Source organism: Protopterus annectens, chromosome 1.part2 (genome assembly GCF_019279795.1).
Source record: "Protopterus annectens isolate FY-2018-M chromosome 1.part2, PAN1.0, whole genome shotgun sequence".
In the NCBI taxonomy this organism is placed as follows: domain Eukaryota; kingdom Metazoa; phylum Chordata; order Ceratodontiformes; family Protopteridae; genus Protopterus; species Protopterus annectens.
The window spans coordinates 1,215,805,818-1,215,830,149 of NC_056727.1; the positions used below are offsets into that span (position 1 = coordinate 1,215,805,818).

The following is a 24,332-nucleotide window of genomic DNA, read 5'->3' on the forward strand; positions in this document are numbered from 1 at the left end:
CGGATCGGCCCCTTTGATGAAGGCTTTACACAGCCTAGAAGATGCCAAGGATGCAGAATTCTCACCCACATGAAAATGAGAAATGGCAGCCAACTGAAATTTGACAGTAGAAGAACATGCTCTGTGCTGGAAAATATCAGCTAGGAAATCAAGAATAGTGGAAATAGGAGCCATGAAAGGATCTAAACTCCTCTGAGAAGCTCAGAAGGAAAAACATTTTCACTTGCTGCAATGAACCTTTCTGGTTGAAGACTTATGAGCAGCTACCAAAATAGACTTAACTGAGGAAGAAAGTCCAGGAGTCCTAGCAATCACGGTAACTGGAGCAACCAAGCTGCAAGCTTCAGGCTGTCCAGATTCAGAATAGGCACCCCGATGGATGTGAAATCAGATCCTGAAAGGGATCTAGGATCCAAGGTGGCGCCAGAAGGTGAGACCAAAGGAAGGGAAACCATACCTGGCAAGGCCAGAAGGGGGCAATGAGGATCACCTTGCTCCCCAGTCGACAAGCTTTCTTCAAAAACCTCGTGATGAGAGGGACTGGCAGGTAAGCACACAGAAGACTTGGAGGCCAAGCATGAACTAGTCTGTCTCTGGGGGACTCCCCTGGCAGGAGGTTCAGAGCAAAAAACCTGCTGCCCTTCACGTTAGGAGATGCGAAGAGATCGCAGCAAGGTTGACCCCACTCACTAAAGATCTGTTCCGCTACTGACCGATTCAGAGGCCACTCGTAAGGCATCAGAATGGTCTGAATTAGCCTGTCCGCTAGAATGTTGAACCGTCCTAGAATGTGCGTTGCGATAAAGCGACCGGTGGAGATTGCCCATTCCCACACTCTCATGACCTCTCAACAAAGGGGATAAGATCTGGTCTTTCCCTGTTTGCTGATGTACCAGAATACCAACATTTCTGACTGAATAGCAATTGTCCCCAGAGGAAGAAAGGCATGAAAGGGCCTGCAACGCTAGGACCGTCCTAGTCTCTAGGACACTGATATGTAAACTGGTCTCTATGGTTGACCACAGGCCTTGGACTGTCCTGCCCGAACAATGCCCCCCACCCAAGTTGGGAGGCATCCATGGTCACTGTGGTTTGGGCCGGGGCTGGAACGAAAGGTCGTCCCTCCAAAATGTCCAGAGAGCTTATCCACCATATGAGGGACGACCGACACACTAGACTTAGGTGGATAGGATAAGTTGGTGGTAAATCCAATAGGAACCACTGAACCGCCAAAGTCCACTGAAGAATCCGCATGTGTAGTCGGGCACATGGAAGGAGAGGTATGGTTGCCGCCATAGAGCCTAGGGCCCTCAATACAGATTCCACCGTCGGGAGATGAGAATGGTAAATTAGGGAGACATGCATCCTGAGGTTTTGAACTCTCTCCGAGGCCTGGCACCAATCACCTGTACAGGCTCTAGTAGATATTTGGATGTGTTGACTGCGATACCCAAACTCAGGGCAAGTGTCAAAGTAGTCCCTGGTTTAGGAAAGTAGATGCCTGGTGGGAGCACTGAAGAGCCAATCGTCCAGATATGGATAGACCTGAATCCCCTGAAGCCTTAGTCGAGTCGCTACCACCACCATCACTGGCAAACACCCTTGGGGCTGTGGCAAGACCAAAGGGTAGGGCTCGAAATTGGTAATGATTGGCCTCTAGCCAGAAGCGGAGGAACTTCCTGGAGCTTCTGTGCACTTTTATGTGATAGTAAGCATCCTGGAGATCTAACAAGCACATCCAGTCGCTCTCTTGCAGGTACAGCATGATGGACTGTAGTGTGACCATCCAGAACTTTTCTTTGGCCACTGACAGGTTCAGGGTAGAGAGGTCCAGAATGGGCCTTAAGTCCCTCATTTTCTTTGGCACTAAAAAGAACCTGGAGTAGAAGACTGATCCGGACTGACATAGGGGGGATGGTTTCGATGGCTTGTTTTCCTAGCAGCTTGGAAATTTCCTGTGCTTCTGCCTCCCTTTGTGTGGGTGATGCATCCGGGAGGAGTTTGGGAGGTGTTGGAGAACCCACAAAGGGGACAGAATAGCCTCTGGATATGATTTGCAGCACCCAGCGTTCAGTTGCAATGGACTCGCATACCGCTGGGTAAAAGGACAATCTTCCCCTGACTGCCTCCAGAGTAGAGCAGTCGGGCAATCCCTCAGGGTTGCTGCCCGGGTCTGTCAGAGAAAAGTTTGAGACCCCCTAGGTTTTGCGGACCCCCTCGGCCTCTGAGCCGGCATCCATTCTGCCCCCCTCTGCCTCTGGGGGAAGAAGAGCCCTGAGTGTCCCGGGAATACTGAGACTTCCGGAACCACATCTTTGGCCCTCTCTGGTTCCGGGAAAAGGACCTTTGAGGGTTAGAGAAGCGGACCTCGACGGCAAACGTAGTTCTTCCCATCCTTCTCGCTCTGGACTAGCGTCTTCTTGACAGTCTTACCAAACGGAGTAAAGTCGTCATAAGGGGCATTGGCAAAGGATGCCTTAAAGGGTTCGGTAAATTGGCACAACCTGAGCCAGGCGTTATGCCTCATGGACACACCGGACCCAGCTGCCCTATCCACTCCTTCTGTTGCATGGGAGAGGAGTCGCATGGATGTATTCGATACTGCTCTCAAAGTGGTAATTTTTGCGGAGAACAAAGCCTTGTCCTCCTGCAACATGGACTTGGGTGGAGACTCCTCCAGCTCCTTCACCAGGTCATGGAGTCTCGTGACATGGGCCAAGTAGTTCAGCTCCCTTATTGAAAAGGTAGCTGAAGCATACACCTGCTTCACTAGCCGATCCATCATCTGAGACTCTCGGTCAGGACGGTGGACTGAGGAGCTGTCCTGAGATAGTTCCCTCTTCGTGGCTGCTGCTACCACCATGACGTCCACTGGGAGCCCTTGTTTCAGGAAGACCCCGTCTATAGGAGGAATCAAAACTTTACCGGGGTGCTTGGTGACTGGCTCCACGGTATCAGATTTCTTCCACGCCTGCGAGGTGATCAAATCCACTAAAGGATCCACGGGGGGGGGGACACCCAAGACGTAGATTGGCCCGAGCCAAAGGCCTCCAGAAACAGACTCATCAGAGGAGGGCTTGGGAGCAGACCAACCTCCCCGCTGGCGCAGGATCTCCATGACGTCTCCAAAGGAGACATTGTCAGGAGATGACCTTGGGGAGCCCTTCCCATCATCCAAGTCTGTGTCTCCTTAGGGACTCAAGGGAGTCTAAGTGCCTCTTACACGTATGCTTGCGAAGCACATCTCCCGTGGGGTTCTCCAGGGGGGTGCTCGCAAGCCATCTGTTCCACTGGAGGAACCGTCTGGGGCCCTTCGGGTATGGGCTGTCTGTTAAGACGGACGGGGACGGTAGAGAGAGTCTAGGGGGTCTGGGTTGAGCCAGAGGTGGCAGTCAGGGAGCCTCAATCTGACAGAGAGGACTCATTCTACCACATCGAACGCCGAAGGAGAGCGGACCTCCTGTGAAGCCAACACAGAGGCCGGTCTCCCCGCTTCCAATGAGAGAATCGGAGCCGGACCTGACGTGGCCGGAGCTCCGAGAGAAGGAACCTGGACCGGAGCCAATGGCAAAGGTTCCATCCAGCAGGAGAGGCAGTCACGGCAGCCGCAGTGACAGAAGCGGAGGTCGAGGAGGGAGGATCAGTGGCAGGAAGAAGCCCCTTGAGGGCCAACTTGACCTTTCTGTCCTTCAAAGCTCGGGGGATGAAGGACCGCAGAAAATGTAACAGTCAACATTGAGGTGGACCACACCTAAACACAATACACTGTGTGGCCATCCGCTGGGGAGAGCTTATGGCCACACACTGTGCATTGCTTAAAAATAAGCTTTTCAGCCATATCCAAGAAGAAAGAAGAAACAAAAACTTTCTTACTAAAACTTTAACGCAAGCCCACTCACCACACTAAACTGACTAGAAAGGGGGGGGGGGCACCACAGACAAACTGCACTAACTACTACAAGCCTACACACGATGCCAAAGCGATGGCAGGGGAGAAAGGGTGCCTACACTAATCTGAAACGGCGAATTTAACAAATTATTTTTGAAAACTTCGTCAAAAAACACCCTGCTAGCTGGAGCTCTAGAGATACGATGTTTCACAAATTGTGGCAAACAAGATCTAGGGATGGAAGGTGAGGGAGGTGCATTATGGGTAAGGGGAGGAGTCTGGAGCTCGGAGCTGATGGTAGTAATCTTTGCCAGCTCAGATCCGATACGGATACGTATCCCCACAGGTTGAACAAATGAAGTAAACTACTTCAGATCCGTATGTCACCAGATGAGTAGCCAACTGGTTCACTGATAGAACCCACCTAGTCAAAATAGGGGAAGCCACCTCAAGCAGTAGACTCGTATCGAGTGGTGTATCCAAGGGTTTGGTCTTGGGGCCTCTGTTATTTGGAATATACTTTTCTGAGGTACAGGCCAAAAGCAGTGGGCTACGGCTAATCAAGTTTGCAGATGATTGCAAGTTGGGAGCTTTCATCAATTCCCCTAGTGATGTGGACATCCTCGAAGAGGGCCTCACCCAAACAAATGACTGGTGCCAGAAACATGGCCTCAAGCTGAATACAAAAAAATGCATCATCCACTTTGGGGAGAGATGTCCCCACAAATTATCACATCAATAACGTTCTAAGCATGCAGCCAGTCGTGAGGGATTTGGGCACCTAGATTGATAGCAGCCTGACTTTTTGACCCCCATGTTGCTTCCATTGTACGGAAAGCTTTCTACATGGCCACCTCATAAGTAAGGATATCTCATCCAGGGACAAGAAGGTCGTAACATATCTGTATTCTTCCCTTATAAGGCCCATTACGGAGTACAATGGCACATTCAGCATGCACCTCGCAAAGCACATGCAGCAGCTGGAGTGATCACAGAGGTTCCTCACCAGGAGAATCCAGGGCCTCAAAAATCTACCACACACAGATAGGCTAAAAGCCCTATCCTTCTACTCTGTTTCATACACACTCCTCAGAGGTTACCTCCGTCTGGCATACAAGGCGACCTCAGACCCCGCCTTGATGGGACTGCTGCATATCTGCAAGTCAAGCTCCACTTGAGTAACTCACGCACACAGCCTCAACCTAGTCCGTGACATCAATAGGACTTGCTGGCAGGACAGATTTGTGTCCCAGAGACTCCCCCATCTATAGAAGACTCCATCTCCACGTCAAGCAGAGTACCTCTTTAGTCCTTTATAAGTGCAATCTGGATAACTGGATGGGAAATAAAAAAATACATCCCTGGGATTCCACCCGTGTCCCTGCTGGACAGGGGCATCAGGTGCTGATTTGTATAAACATGGGCTAAACTCTTGGCTAGGCTTACAAGGGCCTCAGGAGGAATAGCCTAGTAACTTTCTATGATTTGCAAATTTAGTCAGCCAGAGACTACTGACATTGGCCTTGACTTCGGAGAAGTAAATGCCAAAAAGGAGCAGTCCAAGGACTGATCCCTGAGGGACTCCACACTTGTGACTGGCCTCTTTGTAGAGGGGGACTCCCCAGTTCTAACGTCCTGGGTCCTGTCTGTGAGCCAGTTGGCTATCATGACATTACAGGTTTGTACTTAACCTCGAGTTAGTCAACAATGCTCGAGTTGGGTAGTGTCAAATGCCTTGGCCAGGCCAACATAGGCAGTGTGAACAATTTTGGACTCATCCATTGCTTTTGGTAATTTTCTGAAAGTCATCCACCAGGGTGAGTAGGCACGATCTACCCTTTAGAAAAACAAACTGGGTTGGGTCCACTGTCTGGAGGTTTACTAAATCTCTGTTGATCATTCTCTATAATTCTTTCCACGGCTTTACATACAAGACTAGTGAGACTAGGGTCTGTAGATGGCCCACCTTTGGGCAGAGGGATGACTGTTGCCTTTCTCCCCTCATGAGGCACGAAGCCTGTTTGGAGGCTGCAGTTAAGCCAGTAATTCCAGAGGCCCTGACAGATCATGTTTCATGCTATTTAGAAGGTATCCTGGGATACTGTTTGGTCCCACTGATGCAGTGTTCTTGGTCTTGGAGAGAGCATTAAGGACCTGTTACCTAGTGACAGTAGGGGGAGTTATATTTGATGACATTTCATGAGGGAAGGTTGAGGGGGAGAGAGAGGAGTAAATCTGGAGCTAAATTTATCAGCCAGGTTTGCTACATCATCTGGGCTCAGTATAGGTGGCCCTATTTACAATGAGCTCTGCACACAACTGTGTATTGCCTTTAAGGTTGCGGACATAGCTAAAAAAAATTGTGTGGTTGTCCTTGGCCGGGAAGGCCAAACTTGCCTCAAATTTGGTTTTGGTAGACATTTTTTGTCCTCAGAGTTGTTTGTTTAGCTTAGAGTGCTTTTATCCTGCTGGGTGCTGCACCTCCTAATTTTTGCCATGATATTCTTCCTCCTGCTATACATCAGACTGATTTTGTGATTCTACCAGGGTGGCTTGTTTTTTGTTAGTTCTGTACTTCTTCCTGGTGGGTACAGCTTCCTCAATACAGCTATTAACATGCTTGTACATAGTTTCTGTGAACAGTTCTGCTAGGCAGAAGTATTCTCAGGGTTTTTAGGGGTTTGTAATTTTTCCAGGTTCTCAGTTAATAGCAGGAGGTTAGCCTTAGAATAGTTCCTGAATAATCCCGGTTTAGCTGAGGGTCCAGGTTTTAGTTTTACTTCAAAGGAGACCATTTTGTGGTCTGACCTTACCAGGGAAGGCATTACAGTAGAGGGTGTGCAGCACTCTTCCATATTAGTGAGGACCAGATCCAGTACGGTTGCACCCCTGGTTGATGTATTGACTACCTGGTCCAGGGAGTTTGTTTACAAAACCCAGGAATCTCTGGTGCATGTACGTTTGATGTTGTATAGGATTCCCAGTTAATAGTGGGGTAATTAAAGTCACCCATGAATGTCGTATTAGGTTGGATGGTCAGTGTTTCTAATAAGTTTAAATACATGATATGGGTTTTCTGAGCCACAGAGGGGGACCTATATCTTGCAAGGAAGTGGTACTGGATTTTACCTATGGTGATTTGAAATGGAGCAGCTCAAGTGCATTGTCTTGTTTGACCAGCCTTGAAGTACATTTATTTTTTGATGTAAATAGAGACACTTCCAACTTTAATCCCTGCCTGTGAAGTAGCTGGTCTAAATTTGTGGAAGGCATTATAACCCTGCACTGTTGGTGTGCTGTCAGTGGCTTTAAACCATGTCTCCAAAAAGTACAGTTTTGTACCTACCATAAATGTAGATGTTCGAAGATCCACATTGCTGCAGTCATAACCTGTGGGTAGTCCGCTGTCCTCGGTCGGCCCAAATACCAAACTTGACGTCAGTGCGCCATGGTATTAAAGCGCATGACCGACGTCATATCCTCAGTCTTTTCTTGCCCCAGATGTCAGAAGGCCCTAAAAAGAAAGGCCACAGCCAAAAATAGAAAAACCTCCAAAAACCATGTACAAATAACATCTACAACCCAAACCATACAACCACTCCAAACTAGAGGGGAAGAAGGGAGGGTAAATTGGACTGCAGCAATGTGGATCTTCGAACATCTACATTTATGGTAGGTACAAAACTGTACTATGTTCTTCATCTCACATTGCTGCAGTCATAACCTGTGGGTAGAATCCCAAAGCAAAGGTAAAGGGAGGCTGGCAAAATCATAAAGCATTGGGAGCTGCCAAAATGCCCTGTAAGACTGCAGTGGCAAATCCAGCCCTAGATTTGGAATAAAGAGGAAGATGGTAATGTTTAGAAAAAGTGTGCACTGAACTCCAAGTAGCTGCTTCCAAAATATCTTTAGTAGCTACCCCCCTTAAAAAAGCAGTAGAAGTGGCAGTAGCCCTAGTGGAATGAGGTCTGATTCCAGCCGGAACCTCCTTACCATGATGAGAATAACAAAAAGCAATACAATGGCCAATCAACTTAGAAATAGTTTGTTTTGAAACAGGTTTCCCCTGAGAGCCCAAAGCAAAAGAAACAAACAACTGTTGAGACTGTCTGAACCCTTTAGTCTTGCTCAAATAATAACGCAACTGCCTGTGAATATCCAAAGTGTGCAAAATTTTCTCCCCTTTATTTTGGGGATCTGCATAAAAAGTAGGCAAATGAATAGATTGGTTCAAGGCCACATTTGAAACCACTTTAGGCATAAAAGTAGGGTTAGTACGCAGAGATACCCTATCCTTATGAAAAATTAGGAAGGGTTCAACTGCCATTAGAGCCTGTAATTCAGAAACCCTTCTAGCAGACGTAATGGCCAACAAAAAAGCAGTCTTCCAAGACAAAAACTTTAACTCAGACGTAGCTGCAGGTTCAAAAGGAGGCAAAGTAAGTTTTTCCAACACAAAATTGAGATCCCAGGAAGGAGTAGGAGCTCTACGCGGGGGTCTTATGTTCTTTGCCCCTCTCAGGAATTGCTTAAACAAAGGATGAGAGAATAATGGTGGGTCACAGTCATAGTGAGCAGAAATGGCTGCAGCATGAACTTTTACAGAGGAGAAAGACAAACCCTTGTCTAATAATTCTGCAAGATATTGAAGAGAAACACTCAAATCAGGCCTGGAAACATCAAAGCTTTTTGCTTTGCTCCAAATAAAAAATCTCCTCCATTTAGCAGCATAAACTTTCCTTGTACTAGGCCTTCTGGCCTCCAAAATAACATTCAAAACTTGTTGAGGAAGCTGCGACCCTCCAGGTTCTAGAACAGAATATGCCAGGCTGTTAGATGTAGGGACTGAATCCTGACATTGAGGAAATGATTGCCCTCCTGAGACAAAAGGTGTGGAATCGAAGGCAAAGGCCAAGGAGGCTCCTGTACTAAACTCCTCAGCAGAGGGTACCAGTGCTGTTGAGGCCAATCTGGAGCTATTAGAATCATGGAGGGCTTGTCTTGTCTGACCTTCAAGAGTACCTTGGGAAGGAGAGGCAGAGGCGGAAAGGCATAGACGTGAAGATTGCTCCAACTGAATGATAGAGCATCCACTTTCCAAGCTGTGGGATGAAACATCTTTGTGCAAAACTTTGGCAACTGGAAATTTAGTGGAGAAGCGAACAGATCTATGTCTGGAGTCCCCCATATCACTGTCAACTGTCGAAATACATGAGGTTCCAACTTCCACTCGTGGGGATCCACTATCTGTCTGCTCAAAACATCTGCTAAGGAGTTCTGTGCTCCTGGTAGAAACCTTGCCTGAAGAGTGAGGTGCAAACTGAGAGCAGTCTCCCACAAAATCATAGCTTGCCTGCAAAGAGGGTACGAATGGGTTCCCCCTTGCTTGTTGATGTACCACATGACAGTTGTGTTGTCTGTTTAAATCAACACTTGCCCTGGGTGAAGTAAATCCTTGAAAGCCATCAATGCAAATTGGACTGCTAACATCTCCTTCAAGTTGATATGTAAATGCTGAAGTCTAGCAGGCCACGTGTCTTGCACCCATTTTCCATTGAGGTGTGCTCCCCAAGCCTTGTCCGAGGCATCTGTCGTTAAGATCTGACTCGCCTCTGGTCGGGTCACAGAGAGTCCCTTGTTTAGGTGACATTCCTGAGCCCACCACAAAAATTCCTTTTGAATGCAAGGTATTATTTGAATGACAGTGTCCAGATCGTGGCAGTGTTGTGTCCATACATTTTTGAGATACCATTGTAGCTTCCTCATATGCAGTTTGGCATTGGGAAGCACCAGAATACAAGATGCCATGAACCCCAAGGCTTGAAGGACTGTCCTTGCAGTCAGCCTGGACCGTAGAGACAATTGATGGAAGTAAAGTGTAAGGTTCCTTTGCTTGTCCGGGGTCAAAAAGGCCATCTGGGAAGCTGTATTCAGTCTCACACCCAGAAAGCACATTTCCTGAGAGGGTACTAGACTGGACTTTGTTTCGTTCACAGAATACCCTAGGCACCTTAACACTGCCATAACATACTGTAGATGGTGAAGAATCTTGTGCTTGTCTTGAGCAAGAATCAGGCAATCGTCCAAATAAGGATAAATTTGTATTCCTCTTAACCTTAAGAAGGCTATCACCGGAGCCAGAACCTTTGTGAACACCCTGGGCGCAGTAGATAAGCCAAAGGGCAATGCAGAGAACTGATAATGTAAAGTCCCAGCCCGAAAACGCAGGAATCTCCTGCAACTGGGCCTGATAGGAACATGAAGATAAGCCTCTGAGATCCAGAGTTACCATCCAGTGATCTTTGCCCCAACAGAGGCAGAAGTTGTTGCAACGTCAACATTTTGAATTTTGGAATGTCCAGGTATGTGTTGAGGATAGATAAATCCAAAATCGGCCTCCAAGTGTTTCCTTTCTTTGGTACAAGAAACAGGCGAGAATAAAATCCTAGGCCCACTTCTGACAGAGGGACCTGCTGTATAGCCCCCATTTGAAGTAGTAATGAAATCTGTTTGTGAGCCTCTACCCTTTGCTGAGGAGCAACGTCTGGCATGCCTTTGAAAGGAGGCAATGTGTGGAAATAAAACTTGTAGCCTCGGTCTATAATGTCCAACACCCATTTGTCCTGGGTGACAAAGCCAGTTTTGCTTGAAGAGTGCCAACTTTCCTGCCAAAGGAGCTGCCAGACAGGAAGGATCTGGCAGCTGAAGATGCAGGTCATTGGGCCTGTTTACGAAAGGACTGGCCCCTGCCCTCACCTGTAGATTGTGCAGGTGAACTCCACGTTCTAGGCCTGAAAGAACCCTGAGCTCTGCCCCTACCACGTCTAGATCTGCCCCTAGACTGTAAATCAGAAGAAGGGTAAGCCCATCCCTTAGTAGGCCAATTCCTGCTAAACTTAGGGGGCTGCACCTGCAAAAAATCTTTAACAGTCTGCATAGACTTAGCCTTGTCTTCCATTTTCTTCAAGACAGACTCCACAGGAGAACCAAACAAAACTTCAGACTGCAAAGGAGCATCCAAAATTCTAGCTTTAACATGCTCTGACAAATTCTGATCCTTAAGCCAGGCGTGCCTGCGAATAACTGAACCAGTGGCAGCCACCCTGGAAGAAGCCTGTAAAGCATCGAAACCACACTGCAAAGAATGCTTACCCACCTGATCAGAGGCATGAACCAAATCCTGTAATTCCTTACACTCTATGCCCTCTGCCAAAGCATCCACTTTAGATTTTAACTGAGTAAGGAGAAAATTCTGGTACTTCAACATATGAAACTGGCAATTCAAAGCCCTCATTGCTAAAGTGGAAGAGGTATACACTTTCTTACCCCACCTATCCAAAGCTCTAGAATGTTTATCCATAGGAACTGGATTCTTTACAACAGAAGCCCTGACACCCTTAGGTCCCTGGCTAATAGTTTCTGGGTCAGCCCTTGGGCTCTTATACAGATATTTATGAGCCTCAGGCACTCTATAATACCTATCTGGTTTAACTGGCGCAGGAGGCAACGAGTCTGGATTAAGGGAAGCCTCAGAGAAAACGTCTTGAACAACATCCAAAACAGGAGGTATAGCCATGGGCCGATGTTGTGGTAAAAACAAAAATTCCCTAAGCCTCTTTCGGGAATCTGAGAAATCCTGACCTTCCCATTTAAAATGCTCCCTCATAGAATGCAGGGTTTCTGAAAAAGAAAAATCCTCTGGAGGAGAAGCAGAAGGACTGGAATCCTCTGCGTCTAAATCAGAATAAGGAGGAAAATCCTGAATGTCTTCAGCCGAAGACTGAGTAATTTAAAGCCTGCTCCAAACTTTCCACCTCTGGCTCCAACCTAGGCCTCTTATCAGGAGGGGGCATAGAACCCCTGATTAAGGAAATTAAATCTTCTGCCATTTTAAGCATGTGTTTTTTAGGCACAGAACCTGCAGAAGTAGAACTGACACCTGTGGAAGGCAAACCAGGCCTGCCTTTGGAAGGTACCTTAGAGACAGAAGGAGAAGGCCTAACCACCTTAGGCAAAGAAGGGAGTACAGCAACCTGAGAGGCCCCCTCAGCCTGACCTGACTCCTGAGAGGCCACATCTTGCAAAATTAATGTCTCCCCCTGAGACTCAGCTGAAACCTCGGCTGGATTTACAGATTCCACCGTAGTTTCTAAAGAACCGGCGTCCGGAACGGATGACTCATCCTGCTTGGACCTTAACGATTTTTCTTTGCGCTTCTTCGCGGTACCGGGCGTCGGAGGATCCGACGGCATATTGTAATTACACCGCTTACCGAAGACAAGCCTAGCGCAATCTAACCTATGTTTAATGGTGCGCTTATTAAACCTAGCACAAAAGCGACACCCGACTACGTCGTGCTCAGGCCCCAAACAAGGAATACAAAGAGAGTAGTAATCCCTATGCGGTATCTGTTTCCCACAAGAAATACAATTATTCACTTTTTCTGACATTCGGAAATAACTGAGGCAAGAAAAAACAAAAATATTCCCCAACGGGGTACTTAGCCCAACTTGGTTTTGGTCTGAAACTCAGAATACGAAAATTTCAGAACGCCGAACGGCACTTGCAAACGCTGCTTCTGCATCGGACCATGCGGCAAAAAAGACTGAGGATATGACGTCGGTCATGCGCTTTAATACCATGGCGCACTGACGTCAGATTTGAGCGCCCATGACCGACGCCAGCCTAATACTTTGGTATTCGGGCCGACCGAGGACAGCGGACTACCCACAGGTTATGACTGCAGCAATGTGAGATGAACATCCACACAGACATAAGCATTCTCTACGGTAAAGAGAGCTTCCAGGGAGTGCAGTTTTTAGTTTACGCTCCTAGCATGACCCCCCACTCCAAGACAATTTCATGGCAGACATTATCCAACTCAAAAAAATTACCTGCGAGACAGAAAATCTTAAGGTGGTCACACCATGGGTTAACAGTTGCAAATTCAGAAAAAGTACAGTTGTGCACACTTACCATAAATGGAGATGTTAGAGTGTATTCACTGTTGCATTTATGACTTGTGGGATATCCTGCTGTGGAAGCCCTTGGTTAGCCCAACTAGAGTAAAATATTTCCTTCCTCCTCCAACCAGATGCCCTTCGCTGACATCAGGATGCTAGTGTATAAGTGGAGTCTACCGATGTCATGACCTCAGTTGTTTTCTTGCTGCTCAGGAGGTTGGAGCCCCCTAGCATGAGCAGAAGGTGAAGGTCAGATGGTTAGGGCAAGGATCCCTAGGCAAAAAGGAAATTATATAAAAAATAATGGCAGCCTACTCAGTATGCTAGAGGGGGAAGGAGGGAGGGAAAGAGGACTGCAACAGTGAATACACTCAAACATCTGAATTTATGATGTGTACATTACGTAACTGTACTATGCTGCGTTTCACTGTTACAGGCTGACCTGTGGGATGATTCCTAAAGATGAAGAGGTGAGGATGGGGAAGTAAGAGGAGAGTAAGTTTACTAGGATAATAGGACGCAAACACTGCTTTGAACAGAAAAGTGGTCTGACAGTGGTAATGGATGGAGAAAGTGTGCACTGAAGACCAGTTGGCAACTCCAAACCAAACTTGGTAGGTACGTCCTTCAGGAAGATAGTGGAAGACCTAGTTTCCCCAGTGGAGTGGATCATTACAGTTTCAGGTGTGATCCTTCCAAGATGACCAACAATAAGAGAGATACTTTTGGAAATTGTCTACCTGCCGATAGATTTTCCTTTAGTGCTGCTAGCAAGTTGTCACAGGCAGTTGGGTCAGATGTTCTGATGGGATGTGCTGCGTGTCCCTTTAGTAGAGCTAGTTAGCTACGGATATCAGAGAAACAGAATTCCCTCCTCCCTGTATTGTGAGTTTGCAGGAGAAGATGGGTAGATGCGGTGCTGGATATAAGGAAGCATTAGTCACCACCTTGGGCCTAAAGGATTAGTCTTGAGTGTGTGATTCTGTCAGGAAGATAATAAAAGGGTTTCACTGCTGTGAGGGCCTAGGTTACTGAAACAGTCCTAGCTGAAGAGGTACCTAGTAAGCCAGTAATCCCCTTCATGCCAGGAATTTTAAATGTGAAGTACAAAGCATTCTAGGAGAAAGACCGGTTTACAAGGCGGTGTATGAGATCTTCTGGGAGGTCTGAAGTGGATGACCCAAAAAAGTAACTGTTTGGGCAGCAGGTGAGAGAAAGTAGGTGTGGGGGTGGAAAACTAAGCAGAAATAGCTGAAACCGGAATGCAGAATATTTGCAAAAGAGGTCGCTGTCAGAGAGAATTACCAGATGGGACCAGCTGACTGGGATCTAGGCCCTGATGGGACCCTGGTTAGGCTGTGTACCCCCAGTTAAAAAAAAAAAAGTTCTATGTTCTCGTACAGTGTTTGCTGGGGCTAGGTCTTTTGGCTTTTCCTAGGATGCCCTGCACTTGTTATGCAAAGGGAGAACCCTCACCCCGGTTAGAGTATCCTTCAACTGATAGGTTACTGAAAGAGAAGATATTCTCAAAAACTGATGGGTAAAGAGTTTGCAGAATGAGTATGAAGTATCCCTTCCTCTGAATGAGGAAGGTGAAAAGTCAGTAGTAACATCCAAGGATAGAACTGGATCGGCATAGAAGAAGTACCAGGTTTGCCTCTGGAGCTATAAGGATGGAGCTGGGTGCTCTTCTTGACTTTTGTGGAGCCTTGGGAGGCAGGACATTGGTGGGACGCTTAAAAGAATAGGGCTGGCCATTCGAATGAGAATCTGTTTTTCAGACTTAAAGGGTCTTGTTTCTGGAGCAGAACCTTTCCAAATATGTGCTTATACTGGTGGCAAAGACTCTTCTGTGGGGTCCCTTACTCCTTGGCTAAACTGAGAGAAAACTCCCGATATAGCTGTCACTTGTGGGTGTCTCCAGGCTTCTGCCGATTGTGCCTGCTCATTGAAAGAGCGCACCCGAGAGGAACTGAGCTCACAGGTGCTATCCCATGTGGTGAGCTAAAGCAAGCTGTGATCCCCATCCTCAAAGCTAGGCAAAGCACAGTTGTGCACACTTACCATAAATGTAGATGTTCGAGTGTATTCACTGCTGCAGTCATTACATTTGGGTAACCCTGCTGGCAGGTTGCCCTCAGTCGGCCTGAATTCCAAAGTTCTGGGTTGTGCATCGGCTGCTGTCGCCCCCTCCCTGACATCAGGTCGTCAGGGGTATAAAAGAAGCAGCCAATGCCATTTTCTTTAGTTTTTCTTGCCCCAGATGTCAGGTGCCCCCTAAAAGGGTAGCCAAAATTTATATATGTAAAAATACATGCACCAATATAAACTTTACCTTCATCTACAAGCAAATACACCACATAGGTTTCATCAGAAGAAAAGGGGTGATGGCGGGTGGGTAACCTGGACTGCAACAGTGAATACACTCTAACATCTACATTTATGGTAAGTGTACACAACTGTACTATGCTCATTGTGTTTCACTGTTGCAGTCATTACATTTGGGTAGAGTCCCAAAGCTATGGTTGGGAGGCTGGAGCTAAACAGCATTACGAGCGGCTATAAGGACCTGCAGAACCACAGTGGCAAAGCCTGCCCTGGATTTAGAGTAGAGTGGCAGATGTTAGTGCTTTGTAAAGGTGTGCACTGAACTCCCAAGTAGTAGCCTCTAAAATGTCCTTGGTTGGTACTCCCCTGAGAAAGGCTGCTGAAGTGGCTGCAGCTCTGTTTGAATGAGGCCTAATGCCCTTAGGCACTGGCTTGCCATGGTGTAAGTAGCAGAAAGGAATGCAGTGGCCTATCCACTTTGAAATAGTCTGCTTTGATATGCTCTTTCCTTGTGATCCTGCAGCATGTCACTAGTAACTGCTGTCTTTCTGAAAACTTTGGTTCTGTCCGAGTAGAATCTAAGCTGTGTACGCCCAAAGAATGCAGAATTCTCTCTCCCTTGTTCTGTGGATATGGATAAAAAGTTGGCAGATGAATAGTTTGGTTAAGAGCCACATTGGACACCATCTTAGGCATAAATGTTGGGTTTCTCCTCAGAGGCCCTGTTTGGATAAAAAATGATAAAAGGTTCCACAGCCATGAGTGCCTGTAGCTCTGAAACTCATCTTGCAGAGCTGTTTTCCAAGATAAAAACTTTATATCAGCAGTAGCAGCTGGTTCAAAAGGGGGCAGGGTGAGTTTTTCCATGACATAGTTGAGGTCCCAAGCAGGCATTGGTGATCTCCTCGGAGGCCTTACATTTTTGGCTCCTCTGAGGTACTGCTTAATAAGGGATGAGAAAAGATTGGTGGCTCTGTATTGTAATGAGCCAAAATGGCAGAGGCATGAATTTTAATAGATGAAAAAGATAGGCCTTTGTCCAGCATCTCAGTTAAGTATTGCAAAATCTGAGGAATATTTTGGCACAGTTGTATCAGTTCCTTGTGCCTGGTTCCAAGCACAGAATCTTCCATTTTCCAGCATAAGATTTTCTAGTACTAGGCCTTCTGGCTTCCAAAATGACATCCATCACAGCTTTACTGAGAGGTGTGTTTTGTATGACTACATTATCCGCCATGCTGCCAGGTTTAAAGTCCTGAGTTGGCTGTGCAGGATCTGATTGTTTTGCTGGAACAGTAGAGGAGGTATTTGAGGTAAAGTCCAAATTGGGCATTGACAAGTTCCTTAGGATTGGATACCAGTACTGGTGGGGCCAGTCTGGGGTAATCAGTACCATCTTTGGCTTCTCCTGTCTGACCTTTAGGAGTACCTTGGGGAGGAGAGGCAGTGGGGGAAAGGTATATACTGATAGGGCGTCCACTTTCCATGCTTGGCTGTGATAAATCCTTGTGCAGAATCTTTTTAGTTGGTAGTTGTGAGGGGAGGCAAATAGATCTATGTCCGGGCATCCCCATTTCCTTGTTATCATACTGAAGACTTGTGGATCCAGCTGCCACTCGTGTGGATCCATGAGGTTTCTGCTTAGTTTGTCTGCCAGAGTATTTTTCATTCCTGGCAGGAATTGTGCCTGCAGATGTACTTGGTAAGTCAATGCTGTGTCCCACAAGGTCATGGCTAGTCTGCAAAGGGGGTAAGAATGTGTGCCCCCCTGCTTGTTTATATACCACATGACTGTGGTGTTGTCTATCTATCAGTAGCTGTTCTGGATGAAGTAGGTTCTTGAAGGCTGTCAGGGCAATTTGAACAGCTAGCATCTCTTTTTGATTGATACGCAGATGCATTTGGGTTGAGGACCATGTGCCCTGAATGCATCTTCCTGCCATGTGGGCCCCACAGGCATAACCTGATGCATCTGTTAGTCTGCCTGGCTGGGGGTAATATGAATGGCTGTCCCTTGTTTTGGTGACCAGCCTTTGCCCACCATCAAAACTCCTGTTGCAGGCAGGGAATGAGAGTAATCATTGCTTCCAGGCTGTAGCAATGTTGAGTCCAAACACTTTTTAGGTACCACTGAAGTTTCCCCGTATGCAGTCTTGCATACATGAATTAGTAGGATGCAGGATGCCATGAAGCCCAAAGCCTGCAGAATTCTTCTTGCAGACAACTGGGCCTTTGTTGCCAACATTTTGAAATAGGTAGCCAGTTGCCTTTGTTTGCCTGATGTGAGATGAGCCATCTGGGCAGTTGTATTTAAGCTTGCATCCATGATTATCATCTCTTGAGAGGGTTGAAAAAACAAACGCTTGTTTCTGTGAAAATTAAACTTGTGCGTTAAAGGATTTATTCTGGTTTTTGGCTTACTGTTGGTTTAAGCCTTGCTACACGGACATAAGGTTGCCTGTATTTTTGTTTTTTCAACAGTTTATTCACTTCTCATAGATCTCTTGAGAGGGTACTAGTTTTGATTTCTTTTAGTTGACTGTGTAGCCTAGGCATGTTAGAAGTCTTTTCACAAATGCCAGATGCTGTAGAAGAATGTCCTTGTTCTCTGCTTGAATTAGACAGTCATCCAAGTAAGGACACATTTGTATTCCTCTGTCTGCAGTATGCAATTACTGGTGCCAGGCACTTTGTAAAGACCCTGGGTGCAGTAGATAACCCAAAGGGAAGTGCAGAATTGGTAATGCATTGAGCCAGCCTTGAATCTGAATTATCTTCTGCATAACTGATTGGGACATGAAGGTATGCCTCTTAGGTCTAGAGTCACAAGCCAAGCGTTCTTGCCCAGCATGGGCAGTAGCTGCTGCAAAGTCAACATCTTGAATTTTGGTATATCCAGGAATGTGTTCAGAATAGATAGGTCCAGTAGTGGTCTCCATGCCTTGTCCTTTCTGGGTACCAAGAACAGTCTTGAGTAAAATCCTTGTCCCTGTTCTTGCTCTGGTACTTGTTGAATGGCCCTGATGTCCATGAGGGATGAGACTTATTTCTGTGCCTCTGCCCATTGATTTTTTGGCAGATATGGCCAGGTGTTTGCCTTTGGCAAGGTATGGAAGTGGAACTTGTAGCCTTGTGACACGATATTTAGAACCCACTTGTCCTGGGTTATAATGCGCCAATTTTGAGAAAAAAGTGCTAATTTTCCCCCTAAGGGGTGCTGCCAGGAGATAAGGGCATGGTGCAGGCAGGGGGAAGTCATTGGGACTGTTTTCTGTATGGTTGTGATTTGTCTTCTCCAACTTTGGAAGTAGAAGCACCCCATTGCTTTGACCTGTATGAAACTTGCGCCTGGGATCTGCCTCTAGGGCATCTGGATCTGCCCCTTTGAGGTCAGTCTGACACAGGAAAGGACCAATTCTTTGTAGGCCAGTGTCTACTAAACCTAGGTGGCTGTACTTGTAAAAAATCTTTGACAGTTTACATAGATTCAGCTTTGTTCTCCATTTTCTTTAACACCTCTTCTGCCTTAACACCAAACAAAGTATCATGCTGTAAAGGTGCATCTAATAATTTAACTTTGACATGATCAGGCAGATTTTGTTCCTTTAACCAAGCATGCCTCCTAATTACAGAACCCGTAACTGCGGCCCTGCAGGAGGCCTCCAAAGAATCAAAAATACATTGCAAAGTATGCTTTCCAACTTGCTCAGCTACATGCAATAAATCCTGCATTTCCTTGTTTTCTGCACATTCAGAGTTTAATAACATTTTGTGTTTAAGCAATGACATAACATGTTGCTGATATTCGAGCATATCAGGCCCTTCTAGCCAAGGTAGCAGATGTGTAAACCTTTTTTCCCCATCTATCCATTGCCCTAGAATCCCTGCCAGAGAGGGTAGGGTTTTTTGCAGCGGAAGCCTTGACTCCTTTGGGACCCTGTGAAAAAGTGTCTGGGTCTGCAGCGGGGTTTTTAAAAAGGAATTTATGAGAGTCAGGAACCCTGTAATATCTGTCAGGCTTAACAGGAGCTGGAGGTAAGGAGTCAGGGGTAAGACTAGACTCCGAAAACACATCATCTACAATGTCTAACACTGGTGGAATGGCTAGTGCCTGTGTTGAGGTAGTAAAAGGAAATCCCTGAGCCTCTTTTTAGATTCTGAAAAATCTTGGCTCTTCCAGTGGAAATGCTCCCTCATGGTATGCAAGGTTTCACCAAAAGAATAGTACTCTGGAGGAGAAGCTGAAGGTATAGATTCTTCAGCATCAGAATCCTCATGGGGGGGGGGGAGAATATTCCTGATCAGAAGAGGAATCAGAAGAAATAGAAACCTGATCTGAAGATTCATAGTCAGTCTCTTGCCGAGGCCTCTTCTCAGGAGGGGGATGGGAACCCCTGATCAAGGTAATCAAGTCTTCGGACATTTTGAGCATCCGTTTTTTGGGCATAGAGGCCTGTCCACGTGGCTCTTGAGTTTGTTTCTTTGCTTTAGAAGGTGCTTTAGTCTTTGCCCTTGAAGCTAAAGTCGGTTTAATGTAAAGATGTTTAGGTCTGAATACACCCTCAGAAGCCGGTGCCTGCTCAGTGGCTCCGGACCCATCTGAAGGAACAGTATCCGAGGCTCCAATACCTTGAGTTTCCAGGGGCATGGCCGACTCCACATGGGAGTTGGTAGCAGCTTGCCACTCTAAAGTAGCGGGTATCAGGGGCTGCAAAAGCGCCTCACTGAGAACCGGCGACTGGCTTAGGAGAAGCTTCGTCGTCGGTTTTGGGCCTCGGTTCTTTCTCTCTCCTTTTCTTTGTATTTTTTGTGAACTCAGGTAGTCGGATGGCTATCAGATGACATTTCTGGATAATTAAACCGGCGTTAAAATAGCTTAAAGCAAAATCATACAGATGCTTAATAGTGCATTGGTTAAAATCTAGCACAAAACCGACAACCAGAAACGTTGCGATCAGGGCCTAGGCAAGGAATACAGAAAGAATGAAAGTCCTTATGAGGCATTTCCTTTCCACAAGAAATAGAATTATTTACTTTTTCTGACATCTGTCTGGAGCAAGAAAAACAAGTTTCCCCAACGGGGTACTTAGCTTTATTGAAGACTTTGGATCTGAAACTCGAACACGAAAATCTCAGGAGTCTGCCTACCAGCACTTGCGAACTTGCTTCTGCTTCGGGCACCTCGCGGCAAGAAAGAATAAAGAAAATGGTGTCGGCTGCTTCTTTTATACCCCTGATGACCTGACGTCAGGGAGGGGGTGACAGCAGCCGACGCAGGACCCAGAACTTTGGAATTTAGGCAGACTGTGGGCAACCTGCCAGCAGGATTACCCAAATGTAATGACTGCAACAGTGAAACATTAAGAACATCAAGGTGGGCAGGAATAGGTTTTTCCCTTAAGAGTCGCATGTCAGTGCATAGTCTGCATTCATGACTAGCATCTTTCGTTATAAACTCAGAGTGCTAGTGAAGCCCTCTGTGCAGTCTGAATTTCCTTTTTATGTGGTTATTCACTTCTACTCGGTTTGTAAGTGCTCCCAATAGAGCTCCTCAGGCTGCTTGAAGAACCTATAACCAAGACAGCTGAAAGCAGAATAGCAGGTCTGGGTTTACAGTGCAGGCCTTCGTGCACCATGCAGATATGCCTTTTGGGTCAAGAATTAGCCTTATTTTGGCAGATGATGATTGTGTGTGCTGGGCCCACACATTTTTGAGGTACCACTGTAATTTCCTCATGTGCAGCCTGGGCAGGGGGTGAGAAAGGCCATGTAACCCGATGTGTGTACACACTCCGTGGCTGAAAGAGGACTGATGTCTAAAGAGTTTCAGATTGGTCAGGTGGGGTATCCTGCCTGGAGGCAAGAAGGGTAGAGTCCAGTAGGATTCCCACAGAGCAGTATTCTGGTTGTAAGTAGAGTATGGGATTCTTGGAGAGTAATGGTGAATCCCTGGGAAGTATACAAGGGTTGGGCGGGCGTCCATTCTGTGCTGAGTACAACCATGTTTGTAAACTGAAGGAGGAAATCCTCCAGTTAGGGGTAAATTTTAACTCTTGTTTATATCAGTAGGCAATGGGAAGAGCTGAGAGTTTGAGACTACTCAGAGTGCATTAAAGCAGACAAAGGGGCAATGTGAAAACAGTAAATGTCTGGCACTTGAATCACACTGAGAATCCTTTTTAGCTAGTATGGTAATACACATGAATACATGCGTTAGGCCTAGATTCCCCAGGGAAGCTTTAGGGAAAAAAAATACAGTAAAAGTGAGTGGAGGGTCAGCATCCTGAACTAGGCAGCCTGCAGGAATAACACTACGACAACCCTGAACAGTGCCGAGGAGAAACCCCTTTCCTATTAGATAAAGATGGGCCGCTTCCACTGAGGCCTATACAACTGGTGTATTCATATGTGAAAGGGCCTTTACTTTTTAAAGGATGGTGTTGAATAGCTTTTGGGTAATATTCCCTGAAAAGGATATTTAAAAGTCATTGGTTTGAACAGATGAGGGGGCAATTTGTCTGAATAGTGCCAGTCATCTTCAATTCTGAAAACAGGTTGTGGGGTGGTACATGTCATAGTAAAGTCACAACTGCTCCCTACCAGGGACAGGAGAAGTGGGAGCCCCTGGTGTTAAGGAAGAGTGGCTTTGCTTGGGTTCTTGGAGCAGACTGTAGTCCTCTTCCCTGAGGGTCTGTGTTTGACCTGCTTTGAGTTGGGAAGAAAAGGAACAGAGCTTAGTGGGACAGTTTTTAATGAATAATGGAGGCTGTACCTGCAAGGAATCTTTGGCTGTCTACCTGGACTTAGACCGGTCCTCCACATTTTTGACTATAGCTACTGCTTTAGGGCCAAAGAGATGCTCTTTATCCAAGAGGGCATCCAAAAGACTGGATTTGACATAGTCTGGGAGGGCCTGCCTCCTGCTGACAGACCCACTGGCTGCAGCCCTGCTGGCAGCCTCCAAAGCATCAAATTCACAGTGTATGGAATGTTTGACCATTTGTGACGTGGAGCTGCAAATGTCTACTAATTCTTTGAATAAGGTTTTATTCTCAATGTTCAAAAGCTTTTGCGTCATCTATTCCAGTAGTGCCTCTTGGTGTTTTAATATGTGCAACTGGCAGTTTAATGCCCTCATAGATAGAGTGGCAGAGGTATATACCTTCTTGTCAAATCTATCAAGGGTGCTGCTCTATCATGGGTTAGAGAGTTTTTGGATGTGCTGGGTCTGGCCCCCTTGGGTCCAAGACCGAAAACCTCTGGATCTGGTGAACAGTTTTTAAAAAGGTGCTTATGCAAATCCATAACCCTGTAGAATCTGTCAGATTTCCTGGGTGCATGACAAAGGGAGTCTGGTTTCAAAGAGGTTTCTTGGAACACATCAACCACCTCTAGAATTTGGGAAACTGACATGGGGTTTAAGTTCTGAGGTGTGGAAAAATTCCCCGACTCTTAGATTGGTGATAATCTTGCTCTTACCAATGAAAACTTTCCCTAAGGGAGTGTAAAGTTTCCCCAAAGGATAGATCCTCAGGTGGGAAGACACAGGGCAATTCCTCTGAGTCAGACTCCTCCCAAGGAAGGGAGAGAGGGAACCCTCTTCAAAACCAGACCTCCTGGTCAGAGCCCTGCCTAGTCTCCAAAGAGTCAGTAGAAATCCATGGGACTGGGTTCTCCTTTTCTCCTGAGAGGTGTTCAGGGAGAGAAAGTCTGCCTCTAACCAGGGAAACAGATCCTCTGCTAATTTAACCAAATCTTGAGAGGCATGAGACAGGGAACTAAAACAGAAAAGATGACTTACTAGGGTAGTTTGTTTAGGCCTAGGGACACCAAAATAACATATGCCCAAATACCTCGAAGATGTAACAGCAGTGCTGTTTTTGCTGGCAGCCAAGGCCTGCAAAGCGGTCTCGTACACTAAAATGATAGACAGCTGGCTTGGATGTGGAGGGCCCCACCAGCTTTTTGGCCTCTGAAAGGGTCATCATAGACACCTTCTCCACCACCTCGGTCATGGGAAGGGGCTGTGAAGGCATCTCACAGACTTTCACAATAACCAACCTTGGAGGGGTATCAGATGGCAAACAGGTGTCTTCAGTAGGCCTGAGCTAGGGCAGTTTGCATTTAGAAGACAAACGGCTTTGGGACAAGTAGAAGACGCCATACCACCTGGAAAAACTGAAGACCCTATAAAGAACCTAGCTAAAATGGCTGCCCTATGCCAAATAGTTTGAGAACTGAATCAGGCACAGAAATGACAGTTAGGAATGTCGTGATTTGGTCCTAAACGGGCAACACAGAGGAGGTAGAAGTCCCAGTCTGAATTTATTTACTACAATGGAGACTTAGCTTTCCGAAGTATTCACTCTGGCACAGACTGAAAAATGCACATACTGAATGTTTGGCTCAGACCCCAAGAACGAACTGAGGTCATGACATCGGCAGACTTCACTTACACCCCAACGTTCTCATGTCAGGGAAGGGCATCCACAGGTTGTAGGAAGAGGGAAAAAATTTTACTTTGGCAGTCAGACCAGCCAAGTGCTTCCACTGCGGGAAATCCTACAAGTCAGGACTGCAATAGTGAAACACGAAGATAATCATCATTTTATAGTATGCTGATGGAGCTATTCAACATGGCAAGACATTCTCCTGTGAAAATAAATGCATACTAATTTATTTTCGACTGCCACTAAAGCAGTGAGAATTTTCTTTGTTCTCCCATCAAAACTATCTAATGCCACCTCTTTCAGTGCCACAATAAGGTAAGCTTTCAAGTGAAGTATCCATGCAGACAACAATTTCATAAACAGATTCCTCCCTAAATGCAGACATTTTAAAGCTACCTTTACCCTGGGGCTAAACAAGCAGCAGGAAAATGGCACCTGGTTTGTTCTGCCTAGAAAATGTCTTATTTTTGACCTAACAAGCCCATCTCAATTCGCAGCAGAGGAGTATCCCACTGCACTGTGCTTGACGGTCCTATGACAAGAGAATGAACCATTCTTCGGTAACTCTCTTGGTGAGAACACTGTTCCCTTCAAAAGTAACCAGATCCAACTCCACAAAACAAGAGCGTTTATGCTCTTCCTTGATTTCGGTGTAGTTATCCCCCTTTCCTGACAATTATGCACAACTTTTTGCAAACCAGT

General features: G+C 46.3%; 1 protein-coding gene across 1 annotated transcript in view; it reads right to left on the reverse strand.

Annotated features, from left to right (window-relative positions):
- The window catches only part of HNRNPR (heterogeneous nuclear ribonucleoprotein R), a 1,454,575-nt gene that overhangs the window by 317,514 nt on the left and 1,112,729 nt on the right, over positions 1-24,332 (reverse strand). The gene's annotated exons all lie outside the window — the stretch shown is intronic.